The sequence below is a fragment of the Vicugna pacos genome, chromosome 9, assembly GCF_048564905.1.
Source record: "Vicugna pacos chromosome 9, VicPac4, whole genome shotgun sequence".
Taxonomy (NCBI): Eukaryota; Metazoa; Chordata; class Mammalia; order Artiodactyla; family Camelidae; genus Vicugna; species Vicugna pacos.
The window spans coordinates 56,013,521-56,034,632 of NC_132995.1; the positions used below are offsets into that span (position 1 = coordinate 56,013,521).

Consider the following 21,112-nt stretch of genomic DNA (forward strand, 5'->3'; position numbering starts at 1 on the left):
TCTTGAAATCCTAGGCTTGACTCAGAAATGTGTGAAATAGTGGGGGAGGCTGGTCCTCTGCACAATGTCAGGTCTGAGGTTTCCCAAAATGTACAGAATACCCCCTTTCTATTATTCCCATGACTTGAAGCTGGTATTTTCAGGTATTTTTTTCGATAAGTAAAGCCCTGGTTGTTGTCATAAAGTTAGATATTTCAAATATTTTGCTTTTCTCTTTTTCCTTCCCCGTACGTAGTCACGGGAGGCTCACACCAGGCAAGTGTTTTGATTTCACTGTCAATGTGTAGGATTTCATTGTTGTCATTACTGTGTTTATCACATTCCTCCCAGTTATGGGCCATTAGCATTCCACCAAAAAATATAAATTCTGAAATGTAAGGTAATTCAGTGGGCTGGATATCCTAGAAGCCCCTATCCCTATCTCAGCACACATGGGAGGCCTCTCCCATCTGGCCAGACCTAGCAGCTGAAATTCACCCCTGGGGTTTCCCACTCCTGTCAATCACAGCATCCTGCTGTGAACACCATGCAGCCATTCCTCTCACACTGGCTCTCAGGCTGGCAAGACAAGAAACCACATGGGCTCTGGTCCACACTGCTAAGGCCCATGACATTCCTGGAGATAGCAATGAATCAGTGCACGTCACCACTACAGCATCTCTGTTCTGCTCAGAGTCCTTCATCCCAGAGGGTTCCCAAATATTTTGCAAGCTGATACTTTGTCCAAGCTGTGCATAAGCCTCTTGCTTCATCTACCACTGGAACCCATGCACAGCACCTCAGTGGTGGAATGCAGCAGCTGTTCTGTAGCCACACCACAATCCCATGGACCTCAGTTTGGGACAGGAAGCCAAGAGGAATACCATATCCAATTGAAAGGACAGAGGGGAATTCAGGAGGTAAAATTCACTGAGCCAGACTTGGAAGTTGGCCAGGACACCTGGCTAACACCCTTCCTTTCCCCAGAAAGCCTGGGTCCTGGTGACCACCAACAGCCTGCCTCTAGCTCCACTGGCCCCCAGACACCAAGCAATGTCCTCCTACGACCAACTCTAAACTCAAAATAACATGGGGGGGTAACAGTAAAATATTGTAAAAACTAAGGGCAACTCTCTCCACACCTGCTGAGCTTAGCTAATGTCACCTTAGAAGGAACAGGAAAATCACTGAGGTCTAGTGAAGGTGTGAAAAATGACCAAAGTGTCTAATCTTATTTCCTTCATGACATTAGAGAGACACCCAGATCTGAGGAAGTATCCAGTGTTTGGAGCTGAGAATATGGATCACAGCCAGAGAAGTGGTTTAGGGTCATGATGTCAGCCTTGAAGACTGTGTTTAAGTATAAGTAACAGACCAGTGATTTCACCCCAAAACAAAGAGATGAGTCTGTACGGGTATGTTTGAAGACATATTCAGTTCAACAACAGTAAAAGCAGTATAACAACAACTGCTCTTCACCGCTCCTCAGACTATGGCTGTGATGATGATGGTGATTTTTAGCAACATTACCGTCTATGAGGTACTCTGTCAGCCACTTCACGTGAATTCTCATGTAGTCCTCCCCATAACTGTGAGATAAGTACCATCGTTATCCGCATTTCACACGAGCAAACTGAAGAACAAAGAGATTAAGTAATTTGTTCAGGATCATGCAAATAGTAAGTGGTGGCACCGGAAAGTGAACTGAGCCAGACCAGCCACTGTACATGCTGTCACTATACCTTGTGTGATCCTCCCCTCATCGCTCTATATTGGTCAAAAACAAAGGGGTGGGGGGACAGTGATCCAGGAGATATTACAAGAGTCATATGCTTTGCTGCCCCAGAGAGAGGTACCATACACAGAGTACAAAAGATAAAAACAGTTTTAACTGAGAACCTGTAGGGTCACTTACTCCTTTCACAAACATTTATTGAACATCCACAAAGTACCTGATGCTGTGCTGGAGATAATGGGGAAGAAGATAGATAAGGTTTGGGGTTTGCAGGGAATTACGGGTTGGTGACCATCCATAGTGTCCCTCCCTCACATCCTTCAGCAGCTTTCTTCCGAGGAGCTTTTGAAGCAAACCTACTGTAATACCGAAAAAGCAATTTCTAGAATGAAATTTATGACTATGTTTTGAATTGTCTACTCAGTTATTTCCTTGGGAACCATGAGTTACTTTCCTCAATGAAAGCTCCTTATGATGCACCTATACGTAATACTTTATAAAACATCTTCTGGGAAAATAAAAAGTAACATGAGAAAGTACTTGAGCATTTACTGACTTGGATGGGAACAGTATAATTTACATAGAAGCATGTATAATGTGCTTAGTAGGTTTATTACCTCTTCCAAATGACATTTGCCTTTTGTAATGATTAATTTTACATGTCCACTTGGCTGTGCCATGGCACCTAGATATTTGGTCAAACATTATTCTAGATGTCTGTGAAAATATTTTTAGATGATACTAACATTTCAGTAAGTAGGCTTTGAATAAAGCAGATTACCCTCCGTAATGTGGGAAGGCCTCACCCAATTGGTTGAAGGCCTTAATAGAAAAAAAAAAACTTACCTCTCCCAAGGAAGAAGGAAATTTGCCAACAGATTGCCTATGAACTGTAGCCCCAACGTCAGTTCTTCCCTGGGTTTTCAGCCTGCTGGACTACCTTGCATTTTTTGGGCTTGGTAACCTCTACAATGATGTAAACAAATTCCTTAATATAGATACATAGATCTCTTCACTCTCTCTCTCTGTCTATATCTATATATACATATACACACACACACATATATATGTGTATATATATATATACACACACACATACATACACACACATACACACATATATACATGTATATATATATATATCCCTTAATCTCTGTCTTTCTCCATCTTTGCCTCTTTTTCCACACTCACACACATGCACACACACACACTCTGCTGGTTCCATTTCTCTGGAGAATCCTGACTAATATAGCTTATAATAGCTACTAACTGTCTTCCTCCCTTCCACCTCTCCCCTGAAGAGCTTTGTGTCATAGTTTGAGGCAGCGGAGCAAGCTAACCAAGGATCTCTTCACTTAGGAGCCCTTCTTGAATGACCCTTAAAAGGCTACTGCATAGTTTGGTCAGACCAGCCTTGAAGTACTCTGAGGCTACATGGAAGGCAGAAGGAAGTGTGAGAAACAACTGAGGGGCCACTAGTTTAAGCAAGTCCCAAGGTGAATGGAAATCTTAAGTCCTATTTCAAGGCTGCAAGAGTATATGAGGCAGGCTCCAATGTAAGTGAGCAGCTGGAAGTTTAGAATTGGGAGATGGGGAATGGCTTGGATATCAGGCTATAATGCAGACTTTGAAGGCATCGTTTGGTGAAGCAGGCTGGAGGAAGTGTCAAGTTTAGGCCAATGGCTGACTTTGCCAGGTAAACTGGGAAGTGCTCACTCTCTGGGTGCATGAAGACAAGACCTTCTATTGGCTTCTCTTATTTCTAATCAGTGTTTTTTAAACTGAATCATAACTAGGGCCACTTCTAGCAGCTGTGTGAATAATTGGCTTTAAGGGAATAAGAGTGAGGGCGGAAAGATGATACAGGAGCTACTGCAGTCATCTAGATAAGAAGTGATGGTCGCGTGGAACCAGGCTGCGGTGTTTGAGGTGGTGAGGGGTGGATGGAGTCAGGAAATACTTGGAAGGCAAAGCAGTTAGACTTGCTGATGGGTTAGAAATAGAATGTGAAGGGAAATGGGAAGTTAAGTATGACTTCGGGGTTCAGGGCCTGAGTAGGTAAATGATGCGATTTACTGAGATGGGGAGGACTGGGAGAGAAATAGTTTTGAGGAAAAAACCAACAATGCTATTTTGAACATGTCATTTTGAAATATGTATTAGAAGTAGAAATATCAAACAGCAATGTATATTGTTCGAGCTGAGGGAAGAGGTCAAGGCTGGAGGTATGAAATTAAAAATCCTTAGTTTACTGTTGTTACTCCCCAGTTGTGGGATTGGACATGATCACCTGAGCTGCTCAGCATTAGCTGCACAGGAAAATGTTCTGAAGACGTTTAAAGAACTGTTGTTGTCCTGGGACCTATCCAGAGTCAGTCAAGAAAGCAGAATCTCTGATCTAAGGCACTGTTCCCATTATTTGTTATTTGTTTAAGTTCTCCCTCATGATTCTAATGAGCAAGCATGGTTCAGGATCACTCAATAAGTGTAGGAAAGGAAGACAAAAGTCCAAATATGTTTGGAGCAAGGTGTGGGGAGGATGTTATAAGAATAGGAATAAAGAGTTTTAAGGTGGAAATATGAAATTTTGTTTGTGATTATTCAAAGACACTAACAAACTCAGAGAATATTTAAGAAATGAAAAGTACTTTTTTCCCAGACTTTTTCTACAGACTCCTTTGCCTCTGCATTTGCCAATACCTGTTTCTCCCAGGGCTCTGCCCTCTGTCCTCTTCCATTCACACTGTACAGACAACTCCTGTCACGGCATCCACACTGTTTCAAACACCAAAGGCAGGCAGTGTTATCCAGTCTCAACTTTCAGACCAAATCTTTCTCCCTGATCCCTAGAATCGCATATCTAACTGCTACTAGACTTTTCTATCTGAATATCCTCCAGATACTCATACTCCGCTGTCAGGACTGATGTAAGAAAGGAGGTAGTCTTTCCCCCAAAGCCTCTCTTCCTCTGCTGTGGCTCTGGCATCTGGGTGTCCACCCAAGGCAGAAATGTGGGAATCAGCCTAGATCCTTTCTTCTCTCTTACCTGCTTAGCTCATCAACCAAAAAGTTTATATTCATCCTTCTCTTAACTCTCTCTCTCTCTCTCTTTTCTTGATATCTTCTATGAATTTACATGTTAATTTATAAGTGAAAACCATATTTTATATTTTTTTTCTCCTTAAAATGCTTATTTATATAATTTTCAGTGTCAGGAAATATATGATCATTTATTCAATCGATCAGGATGAGCACTTAGAATATTACTGATTGCCTTCCCTTTTCCATTGTTCTTATATAAAATGTTTTTTCTTTCCAGTTTTCTTTTTTCCATCCTTGAGTCAGATCCTCCTCATTTCCCCCTTATTTACACTCCCTCCAGCCCTGTCCCATTCTGCTCTATCCTTGACTAGACTACCTCAAAAAGAAAAATATCTGATGCCTTGATCAAAAATCTTCAGTCACACCCTAGTGCCTATAAGACCACGTCTAAACTCCTTAACATGGTGTCATCTTTTCTTGTCTGGCCTCTGGCTGCCTCCTTGTTTTAGCCTGATTTTTTGTCATTCCACCACCTTCTCCAGACACATTTTCAGCCTCAGACATAGTGAGTTACTTGCAGTCCCTCCAGCAATGCCCTGGCTCTGGCACATCTCTTAAGACTCTGCAGGTGGTTTCCTCTGCCACAACAGCCTCCTGCTTTTCTACCTCTAGCCAAGCTCTGTTCAAGCTTCATGGTCAGCTCCTGTGTGAAACCTTCTGGACTCCTCCAAGGGCCTCCTTCTCCTAACGTGCTGTCTTACATTTTGTAGCTCTATTACCTTGTATGTTACTAGTTTATCTATTATTTTTCCCCCCAAATTAAATAAGCTTCAGATCCCACAAAACCTGACAGGGTCCATATCTTTTTCATCTTCATACCCAAATAAGCTAGCCTGGTGTCTTGTACATATAAGATGGTTGGCACGTATTTGTTGAGTGTTAAATGAATTAATCAAATTGAAAATTTTATTGTATTGGAAGAGAGAACTCAGCATGGCGTAATAAAAACATGGACTTTGGAACTGGAGAAATACGAGTTTGGGTTAGGGCTCTGCCACTTTCTAGGTACGTGGTTTTGAGAACTGTTGTTAGGCTTACTTATAAAATGAGGCTAGCAATGAGGCTTAACTTACAGAAATACTCCTGACAATACTCTTCAGCATTCTGAGTTACATATGTAAGACTCAATAATTGTTAGAATTTATTTACATTGGAAAAGGATTAGCCAAATAACTAAATATTGTATATCAAATGTCTGGACTTGCGAGATGGCTTTAGCTATCATAATGTGATATTTCTAATAAAAATGAGAATGATTTTTTATTGACATATAGTCAGTTTACAGTGTGTCAGTTTCTGGTGTATAGCATAGTGTTTCGGTCATACATATACATACGTATATTCATTTTCATATTCTTTTTCATTATAGGTTATTACAAAATATTGAATATAGTTCCCTGTGCTACACAGAATAAACTTGTTGTTTATCTGTTTTACATATAGTAGTTAGCATTTGCAAATCTCAAGCTTTTTTTCCACCTGACTTTGTAGACTCTCTTAGTACTTTCTAAATGCTGAGAATGGCTGTGGCTTTCTCAGTGTTTCTCACCGTTAATCCCAAGGTTAGAACATTGCCTACCATGAAAATTTAATGAATACTAACTGGTGATTGTGGTCAACATAGAAATTAATAGAAAATTGTGGGTAAAAACTCAGTCCATAAAGATGCCTTTCTGTATCAGTCATGCCATGTTCCTGTGTCTCAAACGGATAATTGCATTTAATAGCAATTAGCATTTGTTCTGTCACTTATTGAGTTTGTTCTGTTTCTACCACAAATAATATTTCACTGAAGTACATGTTCAGACAAAAATCATTTTCCCTAAACCTAGCAGCTTTACTTGTCTAAGACACTCAGTACTGATTATTTGCAACCTTAGACTCCAAAGACAAACTGCGCAGAGTAAGTAAATAAACCAGAGCTTCCAGCCATTTTGTAGTTAGGAGCTGCAGGTGTGCTGACACTTCCATTGTCATTTTCTCTGTGTGTCTTGATATGAAGAGGAGTGAGAAGCACTAGTGTAGATAGAGGCCTAATTTGCTAATTTTCACAGTTCTGTCCTGTCTGTTTTGGCCCCTTATAGTACCTGCTCCCAAGTTGTGTACGAATGGTTGGCCTCAATGGGAATCTGACGTTTTTAGCTTCTGAGCTAGTCCTGTTTATCTGTGTGACTCACTCTGTCCTTTGCATTCCTGCCTTCATCTTCTAAATCCATTCATTGCTTATCAATCCAGTTGTTCTTGAACACTGTATCTTTAAGTATCAAGCTCTTGGTACCCCCATCCCTGGCTAAATGTACACATTTATACAGTTTAGACATTCTTTTCTTGTATTTGTCCTGCAAGAAGTAACTTAGGTCATAGTTAGCCCTCAGGGAAGAATCCAAGAAATGTTTCTTCTCACATCATTCACCTATTTGTTTTGTCATACCAGAAATCAGAACAAGGAAGAATCTTTTTTCAGAATTCACCCCATGTGTATGATTTCCATACATTCTTTGTATGTCCAGTAGTCCATTCCACAAGCATATTTTGAATGTCACCATGTGTCAGGCACTAGGCAAGACTCTTAGTAGAAAAATGGATACCATCATGTTCCTGGCCTGAGAAATGTTTAAATTTTTGAAGATATAGACATGTACATTAAAAAAACTATCTTGAAAAGGAAAAATAGACATGTGAGCGACTGGTGCTAATTATTTCCTTCAAAGTCTTCATACACTAAACATGTATTTTTTAAAAATGGAATCACTGCTGCCAGTATTCATTTTCATTCTCTAGTTGAGAAATTCCCAGACAGCTCAAGGGAAAACAAAGGAAACAGCCGAATCAGACACATCTCTGATAAAATCACCTCATCCAGCCTGCTGTCACAACTAGACGATGGTGCCACTTAGTGCTCCCTTGGGCAGCACATACATTAAAGATGGTGCCACTTCCTAAATTCTGCGCTTAATATGTGTCTTCTTATCTTAAAAGATCTTAATTGTTGTCTCATTTGACATGCATCCTGTCTCTCCTGTCCCCAGCTCCACCTCACCTGGTCAGGCTGCTCCTGCTTCGTCTTGGTTGTGCTTCCGTTACAGTACTTACTACACAGTCTTATAGATGGATGGCCGTGGGTCAGCAGTAGGAACAAAGTGGGAACTGCCTTTAGACTTGGTTGCAAAGGTGGAATTGCTCCCTTCCATTCCTAAAACTTCCATGCATTCATTTATTTAAAGACTTAGATAAGTTATTCTCTGTGAATCAATCCAGTTTTAACTCACTTTCAAGTGACATCTCCAGCAAACACTTCAGAGGCACAAGGATCTTCATGGGTCTGCTTAAGATTATTCACAATGTAAAAGAAAAGATTACACAAAGTCATGTTGTCATCTTTGGGGGTTGCACCCAAACTAGGCACAGTAAGCCGGCTCAAAATTATTGCAACATACTCCCTGTTCCTCTTTTGAAAGATAAAAGTTAGCTGTCTAATGCTGTAGCAGCATGAACATTTTTACTTCAGACGACTCTGGCAAAATGACACAAGCCAAAGATACAAACCAAAAAGGTGGAACTGATTTTAGACTGCATTTACCGTATCAAAGAAATTTTCTGCTCCTTGAAAAACATCATGCCAAAAATATTTTAAATTTATCAGCCAAAGGCTGAGGATCCCCTAGTGTGTGGTAGCTGTGTTTTCACGGCCAGGTGTATCTTGAGAATTTATGCGTCAGAGGATTAGAAAAGATGCAAAAACGAAAAGTAAATGATGGACGTAAAGTAATTTTCAAATTGAATCTCCATTCACGGTGTGCACCCTCGGTCGGCTTGAAGAGCTGGTGAAATAAGTCAGCCTGCCAGTCCATGTGGTCTGACAGAGGGAAGGGATGCTGGAGCCTACACAGCAGTTTTCACAGGACTCCAGCAGCAAGCCACCCAGAACATTCAGCCAGGCAGACCCTAGCTAAGTGAGTGTGTGCAGTGTTAATAATCCATTTAACTACATTCTGCTCAGTGTGCTTGGGAAGAATGTGTGTGGAGGAACAGCATGGAGTCAGTAGGCGAAGAGGCAAGCAGACAGTTGGATGTGACAGGAAAGGTGCTAGAATGGAGCTGGGGAGTGATGCAGGAGGGGCACAGAGGGAAGGGACCGCTAACTCTGGAGGCTCATGAAACTGTTCAGAGGTGGTGTTTCTTGGGGAAAAAAGAAAAACATGTAAGTTTTCCAAGCAGGTTAAGGAGCATGAAAAGGACTAGTGTCCATTTCTAGTAATAGTAATGATGGCAGATACAACAAGAGACCTTTTAGGTTAAACCATAAGAAATAGCTTCTATTCAACCACTTTTGTCTTACAATAACTTGGATTCTGAGAATGAAGAATCTGGTAGGGTCTTACTATAGAAATGTTAGGCTTTATCCTATGGGAAATGGGGAGCAGACTAAAGCTTTTAAGTCAGAATGGCATGCATGGATTTGTTTTATAGTAAGATAACTCTGGAGGGGATAGTACAGTAGGAAGAAGCTGATGGCAGGAAGGCCAGTGAGGAGGCAATCCAGGCATGAGGTCATAACAGCCTAAACAGGGGCAGGAGATAGAGGCAAAGACAGTAACAGAGGCAGAGTGAGCTGATAGGACTTAAGTAACTGTGTCTTCCTCTGCTCTGCTTTTTATTGCAAGGAACTATCTTCCCTTCCTGGTCTCATCTGCTGAATAGCTTCCATATGGGCTTGGCCAAGCAGAGGCACTGGAGGAAAACTGGAGACTGAGAGGAGGAGGAAGCCAGAGTTGTCCCATTGTCCTTCTAGCCCTTGGGATGATAGTGGCTTCCTGTTCTTGTTTTATGTCCCTGTTTTGCTTCTCAGCTCTTCCATTTCCTACTTAAACCAATTTCCTGAATTACAGCCTCTCTGTTAGATGCAACTAGAGTGGTGTCTGTTTTCCTGACTAGACAATAGGAGAATTAATACAAAAGAGAGAAACAATACAAAGGAGAATATAAGAATTAATGACCATGGAAAAAGAATCAATGACCATGGAAAAAAATCAATGACCATGAATATGGAGATACAGGAAAGAGTGGTAGTGAGGACAGCTCTGTCACTTTGAAGTTATGGGACTAAGTAAGAGAAATAATACCAGCAAACACTCTTTGAGAGAACGTGCCAGGAACCATTCTAAATGCTTTACATATAGTAACTCATTTAACCCTTACAGCACCTCCATGAGGTAGTAACTTAATATTATGCAATTTTACAAATTAGAAAAACTGAGGCCTAGGGGATTTAAGCAGTTTATCCACACTCACAAAGTAGTAAATGACAGAAAGCCTAGCGGCCAGTAACCTAGAGAGGGGATGGAGGGGAAGAGTCAGACAGTGAGCTCATATCTGGGCATGTGGTGTGCAAGGTACTGACCAAACAGCCAAGACTGGATGTACCGTGGTCAGAAATATCGTCTATCACTTAAGACAGGTTAAAGCTGGAGGTGTGAGTCATTGTATATCTAAGTGTCGAAGCTACAGAATGTCATATAGAAAAAGTAAAAAAAAAAATTAAAATTTTAGTAGTGAATGTTATTGTGTAAATGAGGCAGATGAATTGGCCCAATCTCTTGTGGCTGTGGTCAAAATGACTGCCATTAAGATGCTTCCCAAATTACCATGCTACGCTGCTATGATATAATCCCCAAATTTCCGTGTTGCATCACTAACTTGTCACCACTTAATAAATTAGAATGGGAGTTTCTTGGCAGCACAGACTGTATGTATTTCAAACAGCTAACCAGACAACAAGTATTTACTGAGCTCTTGGTCAATGGCTAGCCATATATTAGGTCCCGTAGGGGATTTAAGAGAAACTGAAGATACTCTCTATTCCCTGAAGTACTTCACGCAAGCAGATTTGTCAGATATTCTGCACCTCTGTCCTGTGACTTCCCTGGAAGCACTGCATACACTTGAGGCTCAGTCAATATTCAGAGAACAAGGAGGTGAATGAGATTTTTTCACATTTTTAAAAAAATCTCAATTTGATAGTAATTTAGGGCTCTTTAAAGATGTCTAAAACTTCCCTGCAGTTCTTAAGGAACTTCTTTGTTGCAAAAGAGTTTAATTCATAAAATGAGGTCATACATTTAATGCTTACTATGCATTCCTTGGATTAAGACAATGGGGATAAATCCTAGGGACACAAAGAGGAATAAAACTTAGTCCCCTGAGAATGGCGCAGAATAAAAGTAATGATTATAAAGCAGCGTATAAAAAGCTGGAGCGGGGCTCCGCCAGAGGAGCACAAAAAACTGGCTGGCCTAACTCAGCCTGGGCAGGGCTCTCAGGATGTGCCTACTAACAAAGATAGAACTGGAACTAAATCTCAGGAGACAGACCAGAATTAACTGGAGAATAGGATAATGCATCCTGGACAGAAGTAAGCATGCTCGATGGGTGAAGGTGTTAGAGCGCTTGGGGCATCAGGGTAAGTCAGAGCGGCTGGAAAGAAAGGAGTAGGTGCAGGTGCCTCGCGTGGAGAGAGATCGGAGTTGAGGGGCCGTGTCAGTCACACGAAGGGGCTTGCATTATCCCCTGCAGCTGTGAGAGGAGCCGCTGAAGGATTTTAATTAAGATTTACTTCTAAATAAAATCAGACTGGTGGTGAAGGAGAATGTATTTGCTGGTGGTTGTGAGGGGAGGCAGAAGTGGAATGTGAGGCTGAGGCAGCACTTAGGAGGCAGTTGTAGAAAATCCAGGCTAGAAATTATGAGGGTAACTAATGTCTGTCTCAAATCAGCCAAGAAGCCCATTCACAGTGACCTTTGGTTGGGAAGTGTAAACAGAAGGAATTTATTTTCTCTATCTTTCTTTTTTAATGATTATTATTTAATGTAGGTTATAACCCTTCCTGGAACAGTTCACTAAGACCCCCGGAAAGAGGCAGCCATTAAAATTAAGCTGAGTGAGATGGAAAGTGGGGCTGTAAAAACTCCACCGCAGCCACCTGGAAACAGAAATGTTACGTTTGTGAGTCCTGGCAGGCTTCATGGGAAGGAACCCTGTACTTTCAGTTAAAAAAAGAAGAACCATGAGCTGGATTCTTTTGATTTGGAGTTTTCAATTTTAACCTTAAAGTGAGACGAGTTAGGAGGGTAGGGACAGGATTGACATCTGTCTTTCCTAATTCTAGGAATATAAACTTTAAAACTCCTTTGTCTTCAGTAAACGCAATGAATGGTGGTAGAGTTGGGGAGAAATTTTCAAAGCCAATGATGTTAAAATACAATTTTTGAAAAGGTTAACTCATGACTCTCAGGCAAATACAATATGAACATGTGCCAAAGATTTTATTTAATGCATTGCTTAATGAGGGAGCCAGTAAGATCCTAAAATTGGTCTTCAGCCTGTTTGAGAATCTGAGTATATATGGGCAATGTAATAAATTAATGGGTTAGATACAAAGCTGGTTAATGTCCAGCAGGTCTGTAAACCTTTTAGTTGTGTGTTTTACCCGGCAACAATTATTTGCATCTCTACTGGGCAAAAATTTTCATCGTAACCCTTGCTCCTAAAGTGTTGTAAAGTAGACAGTCAATAGAAAGTCACACCCAGCACTTTTCTGAAAGAACATCCTGTAATTAGAGGCCTATCTCCAATTGTTAGATAATTTTCTGAGAACAGATAGAGCTTTTGGTGAGAATGAAACTTTACATCTAGCTGTCAGGAAACGACCAAGGACAACAAAGTCAGATTAGAACATAAAAATAGCATGATAACATCAGTAGAAAAGTGGGTTAAGAATATGAACTGACAAGTCAAAAAAGAAGAAATAAAAATGACAAATAGACATACAAAAAATGTTCACTCTCACAAAGAGTTTTTTAAAAATGATAGTTAAAACAGCGGGGTATCCATTTTCCTCAACAAGTTAATAAAAGCAGAATTAGATGCTGTTATGCAGAGTTAGCAATAGTGTAGGGACGCAAACACTTCTGTGATTAGCATACGGGAGTACAAGCTTGAGAGCGGCACTCTGGCTCATACTCCAGTCCTTTGGGCTCCTGTCTGCTGTAGATTGTGCTTCACATCCCTGCTCAGGAGCCGGGAAATGGCGAGGGTAGAACCCTGGGAACTCACCTCTGCCTGAACCTGCCGCTTGTGCCAGGGTTATCATTGTGCTACTCCCACGTCTGGTAAGGCAGAGGAAGTCAGATCTGTGCTGGTGGAGTTCCAAACTTTGTTTGTATGGGAAAGAAAAAAAAATCAGACTGAAAGAGGAAATAAATGTTTTGAAGGGGCCAAGCACATAAGCAATGTATTTTTGGAAAATACAGGGTACAGCTGAGGAATGCAGAAAGCTGAACTCTTGCCTTCGGTGTGCTTCGCTCCTTATTTCTCGCAGATAATAATATTTTCCTGACCAAATTGCGAAAGAAGTTGTTGCCACAGGCAACGATCCGCTAAGCATAGCGCTGGAGGAACCTGTTATTTCCCTTTATGTTGAGTGCTGAGGATACCCAGTTGAGTAAGACATAGGCCTTTGAACCCAGAATGCTATGAAATCTAAAAGTGTCCGTGAATTTAAACAATAGTAAGAATATTATTACATGCTTACTATGTGCTGGATACTGTTCTAAATAATTTTCATATATGAACTCATTCCTAGCTTTGGACCAAAGAGAAATATTACTCTAAAGCACAAACCAGCACTATCCTATTTTACAGTAGAGAAAACTAAAACAGAGTAACCTTTGCTAACTTGCCCAAGCATTACACAACTGGTAAATGGCAACGCATTCTGTTACTAATAGAAACCTATCTTTAAATCTATCTGTCTACATACCTTCCTACCTACCTATCTGTCTGTCTATCTACCTATCTGTCCCTAGTCCAACAGCTGAAGGGAGGTGTTCCGGACTGGATGATGCAAGGGAATCTGCAGATGACAATGCTACACTAATGCTGATAGACTCGTAACTCAGACAGAAGCATTTCTGCTTCATTTTTTATAATCACCCAGATGCTTTATGCAGCTGTGTTGCCATCACTGTGTTTATTTGTATCTTCCCCTTAGCCAGTAACTGTAGTTTGGAGGTGGATATTTCTGGTTAGAGTGACAGTGCTCAGGGGTTACCCTTTTGCAAGAAACTCCTAGCATCACCTGTGAGCTGCCTCTGTACTTCAGAGCTCCAGGCACAGCCGAAGAGTACAAACACAACCAGCCTTGCCACCAAGCTCTCCAGAGGCAGCATCTGAGAAGTGTGATCCAGTAGTTGGCAAATCTCCCATGAGCATCCCAGCAGACTCTCCACCAATACATTGTGGCCCTCTGGCGAGTCAGATGACTGCCAGACTGGCTTGGAGTGGGGAGAGACAGATATTATTTACTCTTTCAAACTTTAAAAGGGGAAACTCTGATTCACAGGCAGTCAGGCTTTGGAAAGAGAGGACCAGTTGTGGTGGTTGATGTGTCCTGGTGTTCTGTAGTTATAAATTGTTCTATTCCTAGATTTGGGAATCTCCTTAAACAACACACACACACACACACACACACACACACACACACCCAAACAACACACACACACCCCCCAAACAACACACACACACACTCCAAACAATACACACACACACACACAACCTAGTCATGTGAATTTCCACCGACTCCAAAGTCCAAAACCTGGAAGAACAATTCATACAAGGTGGGCATTGAGCATGAAACCATGTTTGTCTTCCAGGAAAAAAAAAAAGTTTTTTAGATGTTGCTTGCTGTAATTTCTTCAAAAGAAGAGCCAGCTTAGCCTGTGAATATTTTAATTCTTAAAGATTTTGACAATGAAGACAAGGAGAAGGAAGAGACAGAAAGAAAAATGTATTTTCATGGTATATAAAAGTGATTGTATTACTTTCATAGTATTTAAACAAATTCAAGTTTAAGTTCTGTGATGATAATGCTCTTTTGTTTGCCTTATCCATCAAGCACTAAAGGAGGAGAGAGATAATTGGGACTCCAGAGATCTTTGTGGAACAGGAAAAAAGAAATTCCGATCTGGATACTGGAGTGGACTAAAGAGATTTTTAGACTCTATAAATCATCAAAGAGAAAAAAGAGGATCATCCATCCTGAATGATTTAGACATTCATTAGCATCAGATTTTCTTTCCAAATATACCCGAAGGCTTAATTCTGCAATTCCATGTCTCCTCTTGCCTGTTTCCTTGTCTGTTTCTTTCCATAAAGGAAACCTGCTTACCTTCTGGCCCTTTGTTCTCATCTCCCTATTGAAACTATTACTCTACAAAGCTGAATAATCCCACACTTAACTTCTACCAAAGTATTCCTCCCTTTATTTATGAAGCATAATTATCGCCTTAAAGTTTCTTCTGCCTGCATTTTCTGTGAACTTTCCAGGAGAAAGAGGAAAGAAGCATTGGCTTTCTCTAACCATAGTATCCTGTGAATTCACCTCAATTTGAAACAAAGTGACCATAATAACTGATTTTTTTCATCCTTAGCATTCATACCTCCGTTGAAAGAGGAGACCTTGTGTTAGTATATAACATAAAGCTTTAAGCTACTTGGTACACTCAGGAAGTGCAACTGATGATGATGGTGAAGATTCTTAAATAGCTTGTCAAAATCAGTAAAATCTAAGACCAGCATATCTTATCTCTTAACATTAGCATTTAACATCACTTCCAAAAATTAAAAAAAAATTGCATTAAATGTCCTGTTTTCTGGAGTTAGAGAGCAAAGTTCCAATTAGTAGGATGTACTGTTTAGAAGAAATTGCATTGTACAACACATGAATCACTGATTTTCAGGAGAATGTAACACAACCAAATACTCTTAGTACCAAAACTGTACTAAAATTTTAAATTTCTATTACTTGGTATGGCAGAGGTGATTTGGGATCTCACAATATCTCAAAGTCATTATTATGCATTTTACCGTCTTTCTGGCTAGAGCACCATCTTTTCAGTCAGAAGATGAGCGTTCAAGATAAGTTGGTCAACTAGCAGCATGACCAGTAAGCCATTCTCCTTCTGGGCCTTCATATCCTGAGCTGTAAAACGGGATGATGAGACTAGATGACCCGTAGGGCCACACTAGCTCTAATAGTCTGTGCCTCTGTTATCACGTACTGGGAGAAGTGATTGTTTAACCTATTTCCAACCAATGGAATGCCATATTACCTAAGTAACCCCAAAGATTGTAACATCTGTAACCTCTTAAAAAATAAGTCATTAGCAATAATAGTAGAAAAACATCTAGATACTTCAAGCCAAAATGCTTTGAAAAATGCTTTGAATTAAAGACTGTGTCTGCATTGTATCCAGACTTCTATTTGGAAAAAAAAGTAAATTCTGGCCAATATCTAGTATTTACATGCACAGTTGAAAATTAGATTTACTAGAATCCAAGGAAAACTAGGTTGTTGAAGCATATTAATAAGAGATGCTATTATGATCATCCGTGGAGAAGTAGGTCAGTCTAGACACCGATTCAGACCAGTTATGATGTTTACCAAAAGACTGAAGCACGTCAGACCTGAAGAGGACCCTAGGGATCACCAAACTCAACCCTGACTTTAACAGATTTTGGTGGCTGAAGTCTAGAAAGATGGAGCTTCCATTCACTTTATGTAATAAACACATACATAGAAAACATTATTCTAGTTATTTACAAATTCTAAATAATTCTTATAGCAACGCTATACACAGATACTGTTATCTCCATTTTACAGATGAGAAAACTGAGGTACAGAAAGGTTAAGCAACTTTCCCAAGGTCACACAGTAAGTGGCAGAGCCAGGATTTGAATACAGTATTAGAGTTTGGCTTATGATGGTGGGTAATGCATTGCAGTAGGGAGAAAATAAAGAGTCTGCAGTAGCTTTCTAATATATTACAATGTTAAGAGGCTGTGAAAATGTCTTAAGGCCTCTGGTGGCCATGACCCTTTTTTATTGAGGTATGGTTGATTTGTAATATTATATTAGTTTCAGGTGTACAACATAGTGATTCAAAAATTTTATAGATTATACTCCATTTAAAGTTATAAAATATTGGCTATATTCCCTGTACTATACAACATATCCTTGTAGCTCATTTATTTTATACACAGTAGTTTGTACCTCTTAATCCCCTACCCCTATCTAACCCTCCCCGCCTTTCCTCTCCCCACTGGTAACCACTAGTTTGTTCTCTGTATCTGTGAATCTGTTTCTGTTTTTATATATTCATTCATATGTTTATTTTTTAGAATCTACATATAGGTGATAACATACAGTATTTGTCTTTTTCTGTCTGACTTATTTCACTAAGAATAATACCCTGCAAGTTCACCCATACTGTTGTGAATGGCAAAAATTTTTTATTCTTTTTAATGACTGAGTAGTATTCCATTATACATATAAGTATATATGTATATATATGTATATATATGTATACTTATATGTATAATGGAATACTACTCAGTCATTATATATATATATATTTATATATGTACATATATACCACGTCTTCTTTATTCATTCATCTGATGATGAACATTTAGTTTGCTCCCATGTCTTGGCTATTGTTAACAGTGCTGCTATGAACATCCAGGTGCATGTTTCTTTTTGAATTAGTGTCTTCACTTTCTTTGGCTGTATACCTAAGAGTGAAATTGCTAGACCATATATAGTTCTATTTTTAACTTTCTGAGGAAACTTCATACTGTTTTCTACATTGGCTGCACCAATTTACACTCCCACCACCAGTGTACAAGTGTTCTCTTTTCTCCGCAGCCTGGCCAATATTTGTTATTTGTGGTCTTTTTAATGATAGCCATTCTGACAGGTTAAGGTGATATCTCATTTTGGTTTTGATTTACATTTCTCTCATGATTAGCTAAGTTGAGCTTCTTTTCATGTACCTGCTGGCCATCGGTATGTCTTCTTTGGAAAAATGTCAGTTCAGGTCTTTTGCCCATTTTTCAATCAGGTTATTTATTTACGTATTTATATATTCAAATATATATATATTTGGTATTGAGTTGTATGAGCTGTTTATAAATCTTGGACATTAACCCCATGTCTGTCATATTATTTGCAGATATATTCTACCATTCAGTAGACTGTATTTTCATTTTGTCAGTGATTTCCTTGGCTCTGCAAAAGTTTTTAAGTTTAATTAGGTTCTATTTATTTGTTTTTGTTTTTGTTTTGTTTGCCTTACGAGACAGATCCAAGAAAAATATTGCTATGATTTATGTCAAAGAGTGTTCTGCCTATGTTTTCTTCTAGGAATTCTGTGGTTTCTGGTCTTAAATTTAAGTCTTTAGTCCATTTTAAGTTTACTTTTGTATATGGTGTAAGAAAATGTGATAAGACTTTTGCTGGGAAGTTAACAACAGACATTGGCTGATTGAATGTATGCAGTGACTGTTGTTAACCAAAAGACAGACTAGGGAAATTAAATGGGTACTTCCATGTTAGAAACATTGTGTATTGATAAAGAGATTAATTGCAATGACACAAAATATAATTTTTAAAAATAAGAAAAAATGAGACAGTAAGAATGGTTCTAGCAGGGTCAGAAAGAGCAAGATAGATACTAATTATTTCTTAAAATCCCAGACTTGGTCTGTACAAGATACAGCACAGAAAATAAGAGCAAAAGTGTATACATTTACATTGGAAAGGGCACTCGTGACAAAAGGGCACAGAGTACCTTGCAGCTCTGCCCCTTATAAGGGTGAGTCCTTATACAAGCCCTGAGCCCTCAGACCTCTGTTTTCACAGCTATGTACTCTGAGGACAGTGTTATTTACATTACTTCCATGAGAAGCAGTCTAAAGTTTTAGTTTTCTTCTATAAATTGGATCACAAGTAATTTATAAAATGTCTAGCACGTTGATATTTATTTGACCAATGAAAGTTTTATACAAGTATGAGATGGTTATTACAATAACAGTATTGACTTTTTCTCAAATAAAATTAACACACACTCCTTTTCTGTTTTGGATGTCACTATGGCAATAATCCTAATTGTATCACATTTTGTGAAAGGATCCCCTCAGATCTCCCACCCTCAAACACACCTTCACAAAGCCATTCTTTTCTTTCCCCAGCACTGATAAAGCCATTTGAATACTGAACTGTTAACTTCGAGAGGGTCACATACTTTCGTGACTGCGTTATTGAAAGTAATTGTCCAGAGAGCCTGAGTTTGCTGGCATACTAATTTATTCTCATAGCATATATGTATGATGTTTTACAATGTAAAAGAAAAGAAAATTTAAATGTATGATTCTATTTTAATAGTACAAGAATTACATAAAACAGGTATAATCTGCTCTATTTTACCTTTGAGGGATGTGATGTCAAGAGAAAGTGATTTGTCCAGACTTCTTATCAGTCAGCCAGACTGAGATGATTTGAAAAATCTCTCCCACATCAAATGCATCAAATCCACCCCCCAAATACAGCAGGGACAGTTGAATATAGAGCCAAAATCAAGAAATGAAAATCTCCAGGTGCCAGAAAGGATGAGAGAATTTCTTGATTTTCTCAAATTAAAGAAGTGGTACAAATGCTGAGGGACCCAGAGGGAAATTCACTGAGAAATGCACAGAGGAATTCAGGAGTCTGGCCCAGGGAGAGAGTGAGCAGCAGGGATGTTTTTAGAATCCACTTGGAACTATAGGTAGAAAATACATGAGAACTGGAAACCCAGGCTTATACAGTATGTGGGTATGAGGTTCATGAAACCATATGGCTAAAGTTACCTCAAAATGAGAAGTTAACTTGAAAACTGGAGTGAATCCAGGGAAGTCATGGAGAATAGTATATAGGGGCATTCCCACATCCCCAGACACACTAAACTCCAACAGAAAGCATTTTGTGCTGAAAATGATGTTAAAGTACAAGAATGGTAAATCTTATGATTAAATTAGCATTCAGGAGAGACAGCCGACACTTACAAGAGACAGCACACCACAAACTAGAGATAATACAACAATCTGAATAAAGCTATGTCTAAAATGGTCACACGGGTATAACAATGAATTCAACTTAAAGGAGAAACAATATTTTGAAAAGAAAGAAAAAATAAATTTGAGAAATAAGTGATTAGAATTCTGTAGATGGAAAATATAGTCATTGATGTGAAAAGCTGAATCTGTGGCTTAATTAACAACTAGATACAGCTTAAGATAAAATTAGTGAATTAGAGCACACATCCAAGGGCATCACACAGAAAATCAGCAAGGAAAGAATAATGGGGTAGAAAATATAAAAGAGAAATAAAGAGACAAAAAAGAAAGAATTGAAATTTTGTTTATTCAAGTTCCAGAAGGAAACAAGAGAAAGAAGAAAAAGAAAATTTTGAAAGACAATGGATATGATTTTTCAGACTTGAAAAAAGATGTGATTCCACACATTGAAGAAGCACACCGAGTTTTGAGCAGGATATATAAAGATAAATTCACACCTAGTTAGGTGTAGAGCATTAAAACCCTCAAAATCTATCAGAGAGAAACTACAGGTTACTTACAAAGGAATGGCAGTAGAATGACAGAATAATTCTGAACAATGGCAGCAGATGCAAGTTTAAAGTAGAATAAGTATCTTAAAGGGGCTGAGGAAGAGTAAATCCACCAAGAATTCTATAAGCAGTTAAAACATCCTCAAAGAATGAGCATAAAAATGACATTTTCAGACATAAAAAGACTACTGTTACTACTCCCAGATCCATGCTAAGAAGAGATTTATAAAAGATACAGTTTAGCAAAATGAAAATTTAATATGGAAGGAAAGAATAGAAAAAACCAAGATGTACAGGTAAGCAAAGAGATTGGTAAACATGCTGTTAAATCTAAATATTTGGTATCTGTTTAAAAAGTGGTAACGACCAATGGGAATTAGGTTTAAATCAATTTGGAACTAAAATTTTAGGCAATAATAACATGAAAGCGTCAAACTAAAGATATTGGTTAACTTTAATTATGCATGTGAAAAACATAAAGGCATGAATGTACCAAGATATATGTACCCACTCTACTGTTGCTAGACATTTAAGTTGTTTCCAGTTGGGGTTATGAATATTGCTATCAACATTTCTTTTGCATCTCTTTGGATGCACGTATGACACTATATGGAAATGAATGAAATACAGCCTTTCATAACAACAAAGATTAAACTCACAAGAAAGCATATATACCCTATTATCTCATTTTTTTAAGTGCTAAAACTAACAAAACTAGTTTATTGGTTTATTGGAAGTCACAAGTGGTTACCTTTGAGGAGGAGGGAAGGGGTAGTGCCTGGTAGGGACACCG

At 39.0% G+C, this 21,112-nt stretch overlaps 1 protein-coding gene across 5 annotated transcripts in view; it reads left to right on the forward strand.

Moving 5' to 3' along the window:
• Positions 1-21,112, forward strand: part of SPAG17 (sperm associated antigen 17) — a 356,415-nt gene that overhangs the window by 44,815 nt on the left and 290,488 nt on the right. The window lies entirely within an intron of this gene.